We start from the raw sequence: 15,720 nt of genomic DNA on the forward strand, positions 1-15,720 counted from the left end.
GAGCAATGGCTTTGGCATCCCCGATAACTTCAAGGCCTTCACAGTGTGCAGCTCAAGAGTTGCCGCATTCTATTTGGTGGAGAATCTTGCATATTAGTGTTCTGAAATGTCGGATTTGTTCTCTCTTAGCATAGTGAAACAGAAACCTACTCAATTTATGTACCAATTTATGTACCAATTACTTGTTTGTCCAAACCACCTTAGAGTTAGCAACCGGCCATGAAAAAAAGAACACTCTTTCAATGTCAGTGTTCCTAGCTTGCCAGGAGCAGACTATCTCTTTTGTCCCTTTATATATTGTGGTCTTCATCATTTGATGCCACAAATTTTAAGCTGACAAAGCAGGAACACTTTATGGAGAAAGTGCTGTTAAATCACCGGGGTCCCTGTTCCTTGGAAAGAGCCCGGATAGCTCAGTCGGTAGAGCATCAGACTTTTAATCTGAGGGTCCAGGGTTCAAGTCCCTGTTCGGGTGAAGGTCTGTCAGTTTGTTGCAGACCTCCCCTAATCACTTGCTGTCCTCTTACCAGCCTTTGAGGGAGGTGGGCTTCCTCTTCAAGAAAAGATGTGGTGATGTGTTATTTCCCAGCATTTGGTGTTGTTTTGCCTTCTGTAATGCTTGTTTGCTGTCTCAGCAAGCAGTGGTGGGGGACTTTAGAGAAACGAGCTGAAGCTTGCTGTCGACTATGTATGTTCAGTCACTTCTAAGCGGTCGTGTGCAGGCCTGAGTGAGTGGTTTGCTTTCTCTGTATAGTGTTTAGTACTTTGTGTTGTGCCCGCAGCATCCCCAGTCCAAATCCGGATCACGACACTCTTTTCGTGTAGGTGAAGACGTCGTTGAACTCCTTTTTGCCATCACAGTATTTTAGTCGAGTGCATCCTCTGCTGCTCGCTTTTGCATTGATGATTGGCCCCAGTGTCCTCTGTTGCTCACATCCAGAAAAAAAATAGCATGTGACCCACATTCAGGAGTAGTCGTGGCCGAGAGGTTAAGGCGATGGACTTGAAATCCATTGGGGTCTCCCCGCGCAGGTTCGAACCCTGCCGACTACGTGGATCCTCGTCACTTTGTCTGTTTGCGACAGGAATTGTGACATCCAGGAGCTGAGTACAATCTGGATTTTTCTCTTACTTCATATGCAGCACTTAAAATGGGCAACTCACATCTCTTTTCAAGCTTGAAGTGAGCACCGTTTCAAAAGGCCCAGATCATCTGTGATTTTTTCCATTCTATTCAGGCAATCGGAGCAATGGCTTTGGCATCCCCGATAACTTCAAGGCCTTCACAGTGTGCAGCTCAAGAGTTGCCGCATTCTATTTGGTGGAGAATCTTGCATATTAGTGTTCTGAAATGTCGGATTTGTTCTCTCTTAGCATAGTGAAACAGAAACCTACTCAATTTATGTACCAATTTATGTACCAATTACTTGTTTGTCCAAACCACCTTAGAGTTAGCAACCGGCCATGAAAAAAAGAACACTCTTTCAATGTCAGTGTTCCTAGCTTGCCAGGAGCAGACTATCTCTTTTGTCCCTTTATATATTGTGGTCTTCATCATTTGATGCCACAAATTTTAAGCTGACAAAGCAGGAACACTTTATGGAGAAAGTGCTGTTAAATCCCCGAGGTGCCTGTACCTTGGTAAGAGCCCGGATAGCTCAGTCGGTAGAGCATCAGACTTTTAATCTGAGGGTCCAGGGTTTAAGTCTGTCAGTTAGTTGCAGACCTCCCCTAATCACTTGCTGTCCTCTTACCAGCCTTTGAGGGAGGTGGGCTTCCTCTTCAAGAAAAGATGTGGTGATGTGTTATTTCCCAGCATTTGGTGTTGTTTTGCCTTCTGTAATGCTTGGTTGCTGTCTCAGCAAGCAGTGGTGGGGGACTTTAGAGAAACGATCTGAAGCTTGCTGTCGACTATGTATGTTCAGTCACTTCTAAGCGGTCGTGTGCAGGCCTGAGGGAGTGGTTTGCTTTCTCTGTATAGTGTTTAGTACTTTGTGTTGTGCCCGCAGCATCCCCAGTCCAAATCCGGATCACGACACTCTTTTCGTGTAGGTGAAGACGTCGTTGAACTCCTTTTTGCCACCACAGTATTTTAGTCGAGTGCATCCTCTGCTGCTCGCTTTTGCATTGATGGTTGGCCCCAGTGTCCTCTGTTGCTCACATCCAGAAAAAAAATAGCATGTGACCCACAGGCAGGAGTAGTCGTGGCCGAGAGGTTAAGGCGATGGACTTGAAATCCATTGGGGTCTCCCCGCGCAGGTTCGAACCCTGCCGACTACGTGGATCCTCGTCACTTTGTCTGTTTGCGACAGGAATTGTGACATCCAGGAGCTGTGTACAATCTGGATTTTTCTCTTACTTCATATGCAGCACTTAAAATGGGCAACTCACATCTCTTTTCAAGCTTAAAGTGAGCACCGTTTCAAAAGGCCCAGATCATCTGTGATTTTGCCCATTCTATTCAGGCAATCGGAGCAATGGCTTTGGCATCCCCGATAACTTCAAGGCCTTCACAGTGTGCAGCTCAAGAGTTGCCGTATTCTATTTGGTGGATAATCTTGCATATTAGTGTTCTGAAATGTCGGATTTGTTCTCTCTTAGCATAGTGAAACAGAAACCTACTCATTATGTACCAATTACTTGTTTGTCCAAACCACCTTAGAGTTAGCAACCGGCCATGAAAAAAAGAACACTCTTTCAATGTCAGTGTTCCTAGATTGCCAGGAGCAGCCTATGTCTTTTGTCCCTTTATAAATTGTGGTCTTCATCATTTGATGCCACAAATTTTAAGCTGACAAAGCAGGAACACTTTATGGAGAAAGTGCTGTTAAATCACCGGGGTCCCTGTTCCTTGGAAAGAGCCTGGATAGCTCAGTCGGTAGAGCATCAGACTTTTAATCTGAGGGTCCAGGGTTCAAGTCCCTGTTCAGGCGAAGGTCTGTCAGTTTGTTGCAGACCTTCCCTAATCACTTGCTGTCCTCTTACCAGCCTTTGAGGGAGGTAGGCTTCCTCTTCAAGAAAAGATGTGGCGATGTGTTATTTCCCAGCATTTGGTGTTGTTTTGCCTTCTGTAATGCTTGTTTGCTGTCTCAGCAAGCAGTGGTGGGGGACTTTAGAGAAACGAGCTGAAGCTTGCTGTCGACTATGTATGTTCAGTCACTTCTAAGCGGCCGTGTTCAGGCCTGAGAGAGTGGTTTGTTTTCTCTGTATAGTGTTTAGTACTTTGTGTTGTGCCCGCAGCATCCCCAGTCCAAATCCGGATCACGACACTCTTTTCGTGTAGGTGAAGACGTTGTTGAACTCCTTTTTGCCATCACAGTATTTTAGTCGAGTGCATCCTCTGCTGCTCGCTTTTGCATTGATGGTTGGCCCCAGTGTCCTCTGTTGCTCACATCCAGAAAAAAAATAGCATGTGACCCACAGGCAGGAGTAGTCGTGGCCGAGAGGTTAAGGCGATGGACTTGAAATCCATTGGGGTCTCCCCGCGCAGGTTCGAACCCTGCCGACTACATGGATCCTTGTCACTTTGTCTGTTTGCGACAGGAATTGTGACATCCAGGAGCTGTGTACAATCTGGATTTTTCTCTTACTTCATATGCAGCACTTAAAATGGGCAACTCACATCTCTTTTCAAGCTTGAAGTGAGCACCGTTTCAAAAGGCCCAGATCATCTGTGATTTTGCCCATTCTATTCAGGCAATCGGAGCAATGGCTTTGGCATCCCCGATAACTTCAAGGCCTTCACAGTGTGCAGCTCAAGAGTTGCCGCATTCTATTTGGTGGAGAATCTTGCATATTAGTGTTCTGAAATGTCGGATTTGTTCTCTCTTAGCATAGTGAAACAGAAACCTACTCATTATGTACCAATTACTTGTTTGTCCAAACCACCTTAGAGTTAGCAACCGGCCATGAAAAAAAGAACACTCTTTCAATGTCAGTGTTCCTAGCTTGCCAGGAGCAGACTATCTCTTTTGTCCCTTTATATATTGTGGTCTTCATCATTTGATGCCACAAATTTTAAGCTGACAAAGCAGGAACACTTTATGGAGAAAGTGCTGTTAAATCACCGGGGTCCCTGTTCCTTGGAAAGAGCCCGGATAGCTCAGTCGGTAGAGCATCAGACTTTTAATCTGAGGGTCCAGGGTTCAAGTCCCTGTTCGGGCGAAGGTCTGTCAGTTTGTTGCAGACCTCCCCTAATCACTTGCTGTCCTCTTACCAGCCTTTGAGGGAGGTGGGCTTCCTCTTCAAGAAAAGATATGGTGATGTGTTATTTCCCAGCATTTGGTGTTGTTTTGCCTTCTGTAATGCTTGTTTGCTGTCTCAGCAAGCAGTGGTGGGGGACTTTAGAGAAACGAGCTGAAGCTTGCTGTCGACTATGTATGTTCAGTCACTTCTAAGCGGTCGTGTGCAGGCCTGAGTGAGTGGTTTGCTTTCTCTGTATAGTGTTTAGTACTTTGTGTTGTGCCCGCAGCATCCCCAGTCCAAATCCGGATCACGACACTCTTTTCGTGTAGGTGAAGACGTCGTTGAACTCCTTTTTGCCATCACAGTATTTTAGTCGAGTGCATCCTCTGCTGCTCGCTTTTGCATTGATGGTTGGCCCCAGTGTCCTCTGTTGCTCACATCCAGAAAAAAAATAGCATGTGACCCACAGGCAGGAGTAGTCGTGGCCGAGAGGTTAAGGCGATGGACTTGAAATCCATTGGGGTCTCCCCGCGCAGGTTCGAACCCTGCCGACTACGTGGATCCTCGTCACTTTGTCTGTTTGCGACAGGAATTGTGACATCCAGGAGCCGAGTACAATCTGGATTTTTCTCTTACTTCATATGCAGCACTTAAAATGGGCAACTCACATCTCTTTTCAAGCTTGAAGTGAGCACCGTTTCAAAAGGCCCAGATCATCTGTGATTTTTTCCATTCTATTCAGGCAATCGGAGCAATGGCTTTGGCATCCCCGATAACTTCAAGGCCTTCACAGTGTGCAGCTCAAGAGTTGCCGCATTCTATTTGGTGGAGAATCTTGCATATTAGTGTTCTGAAATGTCGGATTTGTTCTCTCTTAGCATAGTGAAACAGAAACCTACTCAATTTATGTACCAATTTATGTACCAATTACTTGTTTGTCCAAACCACCTTAGAGTTAGCAACCGGCCATGAAAAAAAGAACACTCTTTCAATGTCAGTGTTCCTAGCTTGCCAGGAGCAGACTATCTCTTTTGTCCCTTTATATATTGTGGTCTTCATCATTTGATGCCACAAATTTTAAGCTGACAAAGCAGGAACACTTTATGGAGAAAGTGCTGTTAAATCCCCGAGGTGCCTGTACCTTGGTAAGAGCCCGGATAGCTCAGTCGGTAGAGCATCAGACTTTTAATCTGAGGGTCCAGGGTTTAAGTCTGTCAGTTAGTTGCAGACCTCCCCTAATCACTTGCTGTCCTCTTACCAGCCTTTGAGGGAGGTGGGCTTCCTCTTCAAGAAAAGATGTGGTGATGTGTTATTTCCCAGCATTTGGTGTTGTTTTGCCTTCTGTAATGCTTGGTTGCTGTCTCAGCAAGCAGTGGTGGGGGACTTTAGAGAAACGATCTGAAGCTTGCTGTCGACTATGTATGTTCAGTCACTTCTAAGCGGTCGTGTGCAGGCCTGAGGGAGTGGTTTGCTTTCTCTGTATAGTGTTTAGTACTTTGTGTTGTGCCCGCAGCATCCCCAGTCCAAATCCGGATCACGACACTCTTTTCGTGTAGGTGAAGACGTCGTTGAACTCCTTTTTGCCACCACAGTATTTTAGTCGAGTGCATCCTCTGCTGCTCGCTTTTGCATTGATGGTTGGCCCCAGTGTCCTCTGTTGCTCACATCCAGAAAAAAAATAGCATGTGACCCACAGGCAGGAGTAGTCGTGGCCGAGAGGTTAAGGCGATGGACTTGAAATCCATTGGGGTCTCCCCGCGCAGGTTCGAACCCTGCCGACTACGTGGATCCTCGTCACTTTGTCTGTTTGCGACAGGAATTGTGACATCCAGGAGCTGTGTACAATCTGGATTTTTCTCTTACTTCATATGCAGCACTTAAAATGGGCAACTCACATCTCTTTTCAAGCTTAAAGTGAGCACCGTTTCAAAAGGCCCAGATCATCTGTGATTTTGCCCATTCTATTCAGGCAATCGGAGCAATGGCTTTGGCATCCCCGATAACTTCAAGGCCTTCACAGTGTGCAGCTCAAGAGTTGCCGTATTCTATTTGGTGGATAATCTTGCATATTAGTGTTCTGAAATGTCGGATTTGTTCTCTCTTAGCATAGTGAAACAGAAACCTACTCATTATGTACCAATTACTTGTTTGTCCAAACCACCTTAGAGTTAGCAACCGGCCATGAAAAAAAGAACACTCTTTCAATGTCAGTGTTCCTAGATTGCCAGGAGCAGCCTATGTCTTTTGTCCCTTTATAAATTGTGGTCTTCATCATTTGATGCCACAAATTTTAAGCTGACAAAGCAGGAACACTTTATGGAGAAAGTGCTGTTAAATCACCGGGGTCCCTGTTCCTTGGAAAGAGCCTGGATAGCTCAGTCGGTAGAGCATCAGACTTTTAATCTGAGGGTCCAGGGTTCAAGTCCCTGTTCAGGCGAAGGTCTGTCAGTTTGTTGCAGACCTTCCCTAATCACTTGCTGTCCTCTTACCAGCCTTTGAGGGAGGTAGGCTTCCTCTTCAAGAAAAGATGTGGCGATGTGTTATTTCCCAGCATTTGGTGTTGTTTTGCCTTCTGTAATGCTTGTTTGCTGTCTCAGCAAGCAGTGGTGGGGGACTTTAGAGAAACGAGCTGAAGCTTGCTGTCGACTATGTATGTTCAGTCACTTCTAAGCGGCCGTGTTCAGGCCTGAGAGAGTGGTTTGTTTTCTCTGTATAGTGTTTAGTACTTTGTGTTGTGCCCGCAGCATCCCCAGTCCAAATCCGGATCACGACACTCTTTTCGTGTAGGTGAAGACGTTGTTGAACTCCTTTTTGCCATCACAGTATTTTAGTCGAGTGCATCCTCTGCTGCTCGCTTTTGCATTGATGGTTGGCCCCAGTGTCCTCTGTTGCTCACATCCAGAAAAAAAATAGCATGTGACCCACAGGCAGGAGTAGTCGTGGCCGAGAGGTTAAGGCGATGGACTTGAAATCCATTGGGGTCTCCCCGCGCAGGTTCGAACCCTGCCGACTACATGGATCCTTGTCACTTTGTCTGTTTGCGACAGGAATTGTGACATCCAGGAGCTGTGTACAATCTGGATTTTTCTCTTACTTCATATGCAGCACTTAAAATGGGCAACTCACATCTCTTTTCAAGCTTGAAGTGAGCACCGTTTCAAAAGGCCCAGATCATCTGTGATTTTGCCCATTCTATTCAGGCAATCGGAGCAATGGCTTTGGCATCCCCGATAACTTCAAGGCCTTCACAGTGTGCAGCTCAAGAGTTGCCGCATTCTATTTGGTGGAGAATCTTGCATATTAGTGTTCTGAAATGTCGGATTTGTTCTCTCTTAGCATAGTGAAACAGAAACCTACTCATTATGTACCAATTACTTGTTTGTCCAAACCACCTTAGAGTTAGCAACCGGCCATGAAAAAAAGAACACTCTTTCAATGTCAGTGTTCCTAGCTTGCCAGGAGCAGACTATCTCTTTTGTCCCTTTATATATTGTGGTCTTCATCATTTGATGCCACAAATTTTAAGCTGACAAAGCAGGAACACTTTATGGAGAAAGTGCTGTTAAATCACCGGGGTCCCTGTTCCTTGGAAAGAGCCCGGATAGCTCAGTCGGTAGAGCATCAGACTTTTAATCTGAGGGTCCAGGGTTCAAGTCCCTGTTCGGGCGAAGGTCTGTCAGTTTGTTGCAGACCTCCCCTAATCACTTGCTGTCCTCTTACCAGCCTTTGAGGGAGGTGGGCTTCCTCTTCAAGAAAAGATATGGTGATGTGTTATTTCCCAGCATTTGGTGTTGTTTTGCCTTCTGTAATGCTTGTTTGCTGTCTCAGCAAGCAGTGGTGGGGGACTTTAGAGAAACGAGCTGAAGCTTGCTGTCGACTATGTATGTTCAGTCACTTCTAAGCGGTCGTGTGCAGGCCTGAGTGAGTGGTTTGCTTTCTCTGTATAGTGTTTAGTACTTTGTGTTGTGCCCGCAGCATCCCCAGTCCAAATCCGGATCACGACACTCTTTTCGTGTAGGTGAAGACGTCGTTGAACTCCTTTTTGCCATCACAGTATTTTAGTCGAGTGCATCCTCTGCTGCTCGCTTTTGCATTGATGGTTGGCCCCAGTGTCCTCTGTTGCTCACATCCAGAAAAAAAATAGCATGTGACCCACAGGCAGGAGTAGTCGTGGCCGAGAGGTTAAGGCGATGGACTTGAAATCCATTGGGGTCTCCCCGCGCAGGTTCGAACCCTGCCGACTACGTGGATCCTCGTCACTTTGTCTGTTTGCGACAGGAATTGTGACATCCAGGAGCCGAGTACAATCTGGATTTTTCTCTTACTTCATATGCAGCACTTAAAATGGGCAACTCACATCTCTTTTCAAGCTTGAAGTGAGCACCGTTTCAAAAGGCCCAGATCATCTGTGATTTTTTCCATTCTATTCAGGCAATCGGAGCAATGGCTTTGGCATCCCCGATAACTTCAAGGCCTTCACAGTGTGCAGCTCAAGAGTTGCCGCATTCTATTTGGTGGAGAATCTTGCATATTAGTGTTCTGAAATGTCGGATTTGTTCTCTCTTAGCATAGTGAAACAGAAACCTACTCAATTTATGTACCAATTTATGTACCAATTACTTGTTTGTCCAAACCACCTTAGAGTTAGCAACCGGCCATGAAAAAAAGAACACTCTTTCAATGTCAGTGTTCCTAGCTTGCCAGGAGCAGACTATCTCTTTTGTCCCTTTATATATTGTGGTCTTCATCATTTGATGCCACAAATTTTAAGCTGACAAAGCAGGAACACTTTATGGAGAAAGTGCTGTTAAATCCCCGAGGTGCCTGTACCTTGGTAAGAGCCCGGATAGCTCAGTCGGTAGAGCATCAGACTTTTAATCTGAGGGTCCAGGGTTTAAGTCTGTCAGTTAGTTGCAGACCTCCCCTAATCACTTGCTGTCCTCTTACCAGCCTTTGAGGGAGGTGGGCTTCCTCTTCAAGAAAAGATGTGGTGATGTGTTATTTCCCAGCATTTGGTGTTGTTTTGCCTTCTGTAATGCTTGGTTGCTGTCTCAGCAAGCAGTGGTGGGGGACTTTAGAGAAACGATCTGAAGCTTGCTGTCGACTATGTATGTTCAGTCACTTCTAAGCGGTCGTGTGCAGGCCTGAGGGAGTGGTTTGCTTTCTCTGTATAGTGTTTAGTACTTTGTGTTGTGCCCGCAGCATCCCCAGTCCAAATCCGGATCACGACACTCTTTTCGTGTAGGTGAAGACGTCGTTGAACTCCTTTTTGCCATCACAGTATTTTAGTCGAGTGCATCCTCTGCTGCTCGCTTTTGCATTGATGGTTGGCCCCAGTGTCCTCTGTTGCTCACATCCAGAAAAAAAATAGCATGTGACCCACAGGCAGGAGTAGTCGTGGCCGAGAGGTTAAGGCGATGGACTTGAAATCCATTGGGGTCTCCCCGCGCAGGTTCGAACCCTGCCGACTACGTGGATCCTCGTCACTTTGTCTGTTTGCGACAGGAATTGTGACATCCAGGAGCTGTGTACAATCTGGATGTTTCTCTTACTTCATATGCAGCACTTAAAATGGGCAACTCACATCTCTTTTCAAGCTTGAAGTGAGCACCGTTTCAAAAGGCCCAGATCATCTGTGATTTTGCCCATTCTATTCAGGCAATCGGAGCAATGGCTTTGGCATCCCCGATAACTTCAAGGCCTTCACAGTGTGCAGCTCAAGAGTTGCCGCATTCTATTTGGTGGAGAATCTTGCATATTAGTGTTCTGAAATGTCGGATTTGTTCTCTCTTAGCATAGTGAAACAGAAACCTACTCATTATGTACCAATTACTTGTTTGTCCAAACCACCTTAGAGTTAGCAACCGGCCATGAAAAAAAGAACACTCTTTCAATGTCAGTGTTCCTAGATTGCCAGGAGCAGCCTATGTCTTTTGTCCCTTTATAAATTGTGGTCTTCATCATTTGATGCCACAAATTTTAAGCTGACAAAGCAGGAACACTTTATGGAGAAAGTGCTGTTAAATCACCGGGGTCCCTGTTCCTTGGAAAGAGCCCGGATAGCTCAGTCGGTAGAGCATCAGACTTTTAATCTGAGGGTCCAGGGTTCAAGTCCCTGTTCAGGCGAAGGTCTGTCAGTTTGTTGCAGACCTCCCCTAATCACTTGCTGTCCTCTTACCAGCCTTTGAGGGAGGTAGGCTTCCTCTTCAAGAAAAGATGTGGCGATGTGTTATTTCCCAGCATTTGGTGTTGTTTTGCCTTCTGTAATGCTTGTTTGCTGTCTCAGCAAGCAGTGGTGGGGGACTTTAGAGAAACGAGCTGAAGCTTGCTGTCGACTATGTATGTTCAGTCACTTCTAAGCGGCCGTGTTCAGGCCTGAGAGAGTGGTTTGTTTTCTCTGTATAGTGTTTAGTACTTTGTGTTGTGCCCGCAGCATCCCCAGTCCAAATCCGGATCACGACACTCTTTTCGTGTAGGTGAAGACGTTGTTGAACTCCTTTTTGCCATCACAGTATTTTAGTCGAGTGCATCCTCTGCTGCTCGCTTTTGCATTGATGGTTGGCCCCAGTGTCCTCTGTTGCTCACATCCAGAAAAAAAATAGCATGTGACCCACAGGCAGGAGTAGTCGTGGCCGAGAGGTTAAGGCGATGGACTTGAAATCCATTGGGGTCTCCCCGTGCAGGTTCGAACCCTGCCGACTACATGGATCCTTGTCACTTTGTCTGTTTGCGACAGGAATTGTGACATCCAGGAGCTGTGTACAATCTGGATTTTTCTCTTACTTCATATGCAGCACTTAAAATGGGCAACTCACATCTCTTTTCAAGCTTGAAGTGAGCACCGTTTCAAAAGGCCCAGATCATCTGTGATTTTGCCCATTCTATTCAGGCAATCGGAGCAATGGCTTTGGCATCCCCGATAACTTCAAGGCCTTCACAGTGTGCAGCTCAAGAGTTGCCGCATTCTATTTGGTGGAGAATCTTGCATATTAGTGTTCTGAAATGTCGGATTTGTTCTCTCTTAGCATAGTGAAACAGAAACCTACTCAATTTATGTACCAATTTATGTACCAATTACTTGTTTGTCCAAACCACCTTAGAGTTAGCAACCGGCCATGAAAAAAATAACACTCTTTCAATGTCAGTGTTCCTAGCTTGCCAGGAGCAGACTATCTCTTTTGTCCCTTTATATATTGTGGTCTTCATCATTTGATGCCACAAATTTTAAGCTGACAAAGCAGGAACACTTTATGGAGAAAGTGCTGTTAAATCCCCGAGGTGCCTGTACCTTGGTAAGAGCCTGGATAGCTCAGTCGGTAGAGCATCAGACTTTTAATCTGAGGGTCCAGGGTTTAAGTCTGTCAGTTAGTTGCAGACCTCCCCTAATCACTTGCTGTCCTCTTACCAGCCTTTGAGGGAGGTGGGCTTCCTCTTCAAGAAAAGATGTGGTGATGTGTTATTTCCCAGCATTTGGTGTTGTTTTGCCTTCTGTAATGCTTGTTTGCTGTCTCAGCAAGCAGTGGTGGGGGATTTTAGAGAAACGAGCTGAAGCTTGCTGTCGACTATGTATGTTCAGTCACTTCTAAGCGGTCGTGTGCAGGCCTGAGTGAGTGGTTTGCTTTCTCTGTATAGTGTTTAGTACTTTGTGTTGTGCCCGCAGCATCCCCAGTCCAAATCCGGATCACGACACTCTTTTCGTGTAGGTGAAGACGTCGTTGAACTCCTTTTTGCCATCACAGTATTTTAGTCGAGTGCATCCTCTGCTGCTCGCTTTTGCATTGATGGTTGGCCCCAGTGTCCTCTGTTGCTCACATCCAGAAAAAAAAAAAGCATGTGACCCACAGGCAGGAGTAGTCGTGGCCGAGAGGTTAAGGCGATGGACTTGAAATCCATTGGGGTCTCCCCGCGCAGGTTCGAACCCTGCCGACTACGTGGATCCTCGTCACTTTGTCTGTTTGCAACAGGAATTGTGACATCCAGGAGCTGTGTACAATCTGGATTTTTCTCTTACTTCATATGCAGCACTTAAAATGGGCAACTCACATCTCTTTTCAAGCTTGAAGTGAGCACCGTTTCAAAAAGCCCAGATCATCTGTGATTTTGCCCATTCTATTCAGGCAATCGGAGCAATGGCTTTGGCATCCCCGATAACTCCAAGGCCTTCACAGTGTGCAGCTCAAGAGTTGCCGCATTCTATTTGGTGGAGAATCTTGCATATTAGTGTTCTGAAATGTCGGATTTGTTCTCTCTTAGCATAGTGAAACAGAAACCTACTCAATTTATGTACCAATTTATGTACCAATTACTTGTTTGTCCAAACCACCTTAGAGTTAGCAACCGGCCATGAAAAAAAGAACACTCTTTCAATGTCAGTGTTCCTAGCTTGCCAGGAGCAGACTATCTCTTTTGTCCCTTTATATATTGTGGTCTTCATCATTTGATGCCACAAATTTTAAGCTGACAAAGCAGGAACACTTTATGGAGAAAGTGCTGTTAAATCACCGGGGTCCCTGTTCCTTGGAAAGAGCCCGGATAGCTCAGTCGGTAGAGCATCAGACTTTTAATCTGAGGGTCCAGGGTTCAAGTCCCTGTTCCGGCGAAGGTCTGTCAGTTTGTTGCAGACCTCCCCTAATCACTTGCTGTCCTCTTACCAGCCTTTGAGGGAGGTGGGCTTCCTCTTCAAGAAAAGATGTGGTGATGTGTTATTTCCCAGCATTTGGTGTTGTTTTGCCTTCTGTAATGCTTGTTTGCTGTCTCAGCAAGCAGTGGTGGGGGACTTTAGAGAAACGAGCTGAAGCTTGCTGTCGACTATGTATGTTCAGTCACTTCTAAGCGGTCGTGTGCAGGCCTGAGTGAGTGGTTTGCTTTCTCTGTATAGTGTTTAGTACTTTGTGTTGTGCCCGCAGCATCCCCAGTCCAAATCCGGATCACGACACTCTTTTCGTGTAGGTGAAGACGTCGTTGAACTCCTTTTTGCCATCACAGTATTTTAGTCGAGTGCATCCTCTGCTGCTCGCTTTTGCATTGATGGTTGGCCCCAGTGTCCTCTGTTGCTCACATCCAGAAAAAAAATAGCATGTGACCCACAGGCAGGAGTAGTCGTGGCCGAGAGGTTAAGGCGATGGACTTGAAATCCATTGGGGTCTCCCCGCGTAGGTTCGAACCCTGCCGACTACGTGGATCCTCGTCACTTTGTCTGTTTGCGACAGGAATTGTGACATCCAGGAGCTGAGTACAATCTGGATTTTTCTCTTACTTCATATGCAGCACTTAAAATGGGCAACTCACATCTCTTTTCAAGCTTGAAGTGAGCACCGTTTCAAAAGGCCCAGATCATCTGTGATTTTTTCCATTCTATTCAGGCAATCGGAGCAATGGCTTTGGCATCCCCGATAACTTCAAGGCCTTCACAGTGTGCAGCTCAAGAGTTGCCGCATTCTATTTGGTGGAGAATCTTGCATATTAGTGTTCTGAAATGTCGGATTTGTTCTCTCTTAGCATAGTGAAACAGAAACCTACTCAATTTATGTACCAATTTATGTACCAATTACTTGTTTGTCCAAACCACCTTAGAGTTAGCAACCGGCCATGAAAAAAAGAACACTCTTTCAATGTCAGTGTTCCTAGCTTGCCAGGAGCAGACTATCTCTTTTGTCCCTTTATATATTGTGGTCTTCATCATTTGATGCCACAAATTTTAAGCTGACAAAGCAGGAACACTTTATGGAGAAAGTGCTGTTAAATCCCCGAGGTGCCTGTACCTTGGTAAGAGCCCGGATAGCTCAGTCGGTAGAGCATCAGACTTTTAATCTGAGGGTCCAGGGTTTAAGTCTGTCAGTTAGTTGCAGACCTCCCCTAATCACTTGCTGTCCTCTTACCAGCCTTTGAGGGAGGTGGGCTTCCTCTTCAAGAAAAGATGTGGTGATGTGTTATTTCCCAGCATTTGGTGTTGTTTTGCCTTCTGTAATGCTTGGTTGCTGTCTCAGCAAGCAGTGGTGGGGGACTTTAGAGAAACGATCTGAAGCTTGCTGTCGACTATGTATGTTCAGTCACTTCTAAGCGGTCGTGTGCAGGCCTGAGGGAGTGGTTTGCTTTCTCTGTATAGTGTTTAGTACTTTGTGTTGTGCCCGCAGCATCCCCAGTCCAAATCCGGATCACGACACTCTTTTCGTGTAGGTGAAGACGTCGTTGAACTCCTTTTTGCCACCACAGTATTTTAGTCGAGTGCATCCTCTGCTGCTCGCTTTTGCATTGATGGTTGGCCCCAGTGTCCTCTGTTGCTCACATCCAGAAAAAAAATAGCATGTGACCCACAGGCAGGAGTAGTCGTGGCCGAGAGGTTAAGGCGATGGACTTGAAATCCATTGGGGTCTCCCCGCGCAGGTTCGAACCCTGCCGACTACGTGGATCCTCGTCACTTTGTCTGTTTGCGACAGGAATTGTGACATCCAGGAGCTGTGTACAATCTGGATTTTTCTCTTACTTCATATGCAGCACTTAAAATGGGCAACTCACATCTCTTTTCAAGCTTAAAGTGAGCACCGTTTCAAAAGGCCCAGATCATCTGTGATTTTGCCCATTCTATTCAGGCAATCGGAGCAATGGCTTTGGCATCCCCGATAACTTCAAGGCCTTCACAGTGTGCAGCTCAAGAGTTGCCGTATTCTATTTGGTGGATAATCTTGCATATTAGTGTTCTGAAATGTCGGATTTGTTCTCTCTTAGCATAGTGAAACAGAAACCTACTCATTATGTACCAATTACTTGTTTGTCCAAACCACCTTAGAGTTAGCAACCGGCCATGAAAAAAAGAACACTCTTTCAATGTCAGTGTTCCTAGATTGCCAGGAGCAGCCTATGTCTTTTGTCCCTTTATAAATTGTGGTCTTCATCATTTGATGCCACAAATTTTAAGCTGACAAAGCAGGAACACTTTATGGAGAAAGTGCTGTTAAATCACCGGGGTCCCTGTTCCTTGGAAAGAGCCCGGATAGCTCAGTCGGTAGAGCATCAGACTTTTAATCTGAGGGTCCAGGGTTCAAGTCCCTGTTCAGGCGAAGGTCTGTCAGTTTGTTGCAGACCTCCCCTAATCACTTGCTGTCCTCTTACCAGCCTTTGAGGGAGGTAGGCTTCCTCTTCAAGAAAAGATGTGGCGATGTGTTATTTCCCAGCATTTGGTGTTGTTTTGCCTTCTGTAATGCTTGTTTGCTGTCTCAGCAAGCAGTGGTGGGGGACTTTAGAGAAACGAGCTGAAGCTTGCTGTCGACTATGTATGTTCAGTCACTTCTAAGCGGCCGTGTTCAGGCCTGAGAGAGTGGTTTGTTTTCTCTGTATAGTGTTTAGTACTTTGTGTTGTGCCCGCAGCATCCCCAGTCCAAATCCGGATCACGACACTCTTTTCGTGTAGGTGAAGACGTTGTTGAACTCCTTTTTGCCATCACAGTATTTTAGTCGAGTGCATCCTCTGCTGCTCGGTTTTGCATTGATGGTTGGCCCCAGTGTCCTCTGTTGCTCACATCCAGAAAAAAAATAGCA

At 45.9% G+C, this 15,720-nt stretch overlaps 16 non-coding genes across 16 annotated transcripts; all 16 read left to right on the plus strand.

Annotated features, from left to right (window-relative positions):
• Window positions 1-971: 971 nt before the first annotated feature.
• On the plus strand, window positions 972-1,053 carry trnas-uga (transfer RNA serine (anticodon UGA)). Its single transcript has one exon. It is a non-coding gene; the product is annotated as a tRNA-Ser (tRNA).
• A 1,145-nt stretch (window positions 1,054-2,198) lies between these two features.
• Window positions 2,199-2,280, plus strand: trnas-uga (transfer RNA serine (anticodon UGA)). The gene has a single exon. It is a non-coding gene; the product is annotated as a tRNA-Ser (tRNA).
• A 580-nt stretch (window positions 2,281-2,860) lies between these two features.
• On the plus strand, window positions 2,861-2,933 carry trnak-uuu (transfer RNA lysine (anticodon UUU)). Its single transcript has one exon. It is a non-coding gene; the product is annotated as a tRNA-Lys (tRNA).
• Window positions 2,934-3,429: 496 nt separating this feature from the next.
• trnas-uga (transfer RNA serine (anticodon UGA)) lies at window positions 3,430-3,511 on the plus strand. Its single transcript has one exon. It is a non-coding gene; the product is annotated as a tRNA-Ser (tRNA).
• A 580-nt stretch (window positions 3,512-4,091) lies between these two features.
• On the plus strand, window positions 4,092-4,164 carry trnak-uuu (transfer RNA lysine (anticodon UUU)). Its single transcript has one exon. It is a non-coding gene; the product is annotated as a tRNA-Lys (tRNA).
• A 496-nt stretch (window positions 4,165-4,660) lies between these two features.
• trnas-uga (transfer RNA serine (anticodon UGA)) lies at window positions 4,661-4,742 on the plus strand. Its single transcript has one exon. It is a non-coding gene; the product is annotated as a tRNA-Ser (tRNA).
• A 1,145-nt stretch (window positions 4,743-5,887) lies between these two features.
• trnas-uga (transfer RNA serine (anticodon UGA)) lies at window positions 5,888-5,969 on the plus strand. Its single transcript has one exon. It is a non-coding gene; the product is annotated as a tRNA-Ser (tRNA).
• Window positions 5,970-6,549: 580 nt separating this feature from the next.
• Window positions 6,550-6,622, plus strand: trnak-uuu (transfer RNA lysine (anticodon UUU)). Its single transcript has one exon. It is a non-coding gene; the product is annotated as a tRNA-Lys (tRNA).
• Window positions 6,623-7,118: 496 nt separating this feature from the next.
• On the plus strand, window positions 7,119-7,200 carry trnas-uga (transfer RNA serine (anticodon UGA)). Its single transcript has one exon. It is a non-coding gene; the product is annotated as a tRNA-Ser (tRNA).
• A 580-nt stretch (window positions 7,201-7,780) lies between these two features.
• Window positions 7,781-7,853, plus strand: trnak-uuu (transfer RNA lysine (anticodon UUU)). The gene has a single exon. It is a non-coding gene; the product is annotated as a tRNA-Lys (tRNA).
• Window positions 7,854-8,349: 496 nt separating this feature from the next.
• On the plus strand, window positions 8,350-8,431 carry trnas-uga (transfer RNA serine (anticodon UGA)). Its single transcript has one exon. It is a non-coding gene; the product is annotated as a tRNA-Ser (tRNA).
• A 1,145-nt stretch (window positions 8,432-9,576) lies between these two features.
• trnas-uga (transfer RNA serine (anticodon UGA)) lies at window positions 9,577-9,658 on the plus strand. Its single transcript has one exon. It is a non-coding gene; the product is annotated as a tRNA-Ser (tRNA).
• A 1,149-nt stretch (window positions 9,659-10,807) lies between these two features.
• Window positions 10,808-10,889, plus strand: trnas-uga (transfer RNA serine (anticodon UGA)). Its single transcript has one exon. It is a non-coding gene; the product is annotated as a tRNA-Ser (tRNA).
• Window positions 10,890-12,035: 1,146 nt separating this feature from the next.
• On the plus strand, window positions 12,036-12,117 carry trnas-uga (transfer RNA serine (anticodon UGA)). Its single transcript has one exon. It is a non-coding gene; the product is annotated as a tRNA-Ser (tRNA).
• A 1,163-nt stretch (window positions 12,118-13,280) lies between these two features.
• trnas-uga (transfer RNA serine (anticodon UGA)) lies at window positions 13,281-13,362 on the plus strand. The gene has a single exon. It is a non-coding gene; the product is annotated as a tRNA-Ser (tRNA).
• Window positions 13,363-14,507: 1,145 nt separating this feature from the next.
• On the plus strand, window positions 14,508-14,589 carry trnas-uga (transfer RNA serine (anticodon UGA)). Its single transcript has one exon. It is a non-coding gene; the product is annotated as a tRNA-Ser (tRNA).
• The last annotated feature ends 1,131 nt before the right edge of the window (window positions 14,590-15,720 follow it).

This window comes from Rhinichthys klamathensis, unplaced genomic scaffold (genome assembly GCF_029890125.1).
Source record: "Rhinichthys klamathensis goyatoka isolate OS25496 unplaced genomic scaffold, OSU_Roscu_1.1 h1tg000001l_1, whole genome shotgun sequence".
In the NCBI taxonomy this organism is placed as follows: domain Eukaryota; kingdom Metazoa; phylum Chordata; class Actinopteri; order Cypriniformes; family Leuciscidae; genus Rhinichthys; species Rhinichthys klamathensis.